At 44.8% G+C, this 1434-nt stretch overlaps 1 non-coding gene across 1 annotated transcript; it reads right to left on the reverse strand.

Annotated features, from left to right (window-relative positions):
* Positions 1–208: 208 nt before the first annotated feature.
* TRNAG-GCC lies at positions 209–279 on the reverse strand. The gene has a single exon. It is a non-coding gene; the product is annotated as a tRNA-Gly (tRNA).
* Between the last annotated feature and the right edge of the window lie 1155 nt (positions 280–1434).

Genomic DNA, 1434 nt, shown 5'->3' on the forward strand with positions numbered 1-1434 from the left:
GGCAGAAACTGTATGAATCGTGATCATCCCCGTGCTCGACGGACTGCAGGCTTTGTTCAACACCGCGGAGGAGAGAGTCAGACCTGCTGTCTATCTTCCACAAAATCTAAGACTGAGCCGTGAGAGGACCGTGGTTCCTCGTTGCATGGTCCAAACTATTTTCCCCGTTGACAAGATCTTCCTTTTAAGGAAAAAAAAGAAAACAGAATGCACCAGCCGGGAATCGAACCCGGGTCTGTACCGTGGCAGGGTACTATTCTACCACTAGACCACTGGTGCCATTTGATGAGCTGTCACTCGAGAGACCTCTACTAATCGCAATCAGTGGGACTGCCTCTTTCATTATAAGCTCGAAACAGTCATACAGCAGAAGAGCAAGGGATGCAAGTCTCGTGGCGCCAAAAATAAGGACCATGTGCCATTCATGTAACACTACTCTACTGGGACTCTTAACACACATTTTCCTTCCTCAATATTCTACTACTTCAGTAGGCAAGCCACCTAGTGTTTTCTCCAAGTCAATGGTGCAGAGTTCCTTCTCAAAATCAAAGATTCAGTGTTCCCGTCAAATTTATTTATCTGGCTACTACTCGTTTTAGTTAACAGACAGACTGAATACAAGCGCCATGTGGCATAGGAAAGAACTCATGTGTCATGTGTGGTCTTAAGACAGTAGAAGCAAGGGACCACCTCTGTTTCAGCTGACAGTTTGCTAAGTACTCCTAACACTGCTCTGGCGCATTAATCTGGGACATGATTTTGTGGATAAGGATTCAAACTCTTAAGCAAGCAATCAATAATGCTTCAAAGGGTTAATCTGCAGCTGTAGGGAAGTGTTGAAAGGTGAGCTCAACCTAGTCTTCCATAGAGCATTTGGCTTACCAACTTGATGTAACACTAGTGATGTATGTCATCATTTGTGTGTGAAGAAATAGGTATTCAGGTCCTATGTACGAAGATTAGTTCTGCAGAAATCAGTCTCCGCACCTATTTTCCTTCCTGAACATACTTGTTCAGCCACTAGTTCCACGCTACCTTCGTCTATTTTCTCTCCCAGCTCAGTAGTGAAACACCTCATTGCTACTCTTACTCTCAGCAGTGGCAAAGTTCAGACGATCATGCACTGGGCTTGTAGTAAGAAAATCGTAAGCTGAATCTTGATTACTTTGCACACGTGGATGCAGTGTGACACGTCGTGCCGGATGAAGGCTCCTAATCGGTCTCGACGACAAGTCGACCAACCAAGCCAAGCATGTGATCCATGGACCGGTAGGTGTTGTATAAAAGCTTGAGCCGTGAAGCAAATATCTATCAGCGATCGAGCTCCTGGAACAGGTGTAGATGAATGTATGGATCATGCATGTGGTCAGTTGGCTTCTGTTACCTTTGGATATTTTTGCCGTGACTAGTACTAGTGCAGCTAAAAATAAATTG

Source organism: Triticum dicoccoides, unplaced genomic scaffold (assembly GCF_002162155.2).
Source record: "Triticum dicoccoides isolate Atlit2015 ecotype Zavitan unplaced genomic scaffold, WEW_v2.0 scaffold159803, whole genome shotgun sequence".
Taxonomy (NCBI): domain Eukaryota; kingdom Viridiplantae; phylum Streptophyta; class Magnoliopsida; order Poales; family Poaceae; genus Triticum; species Triticum dicoccoides.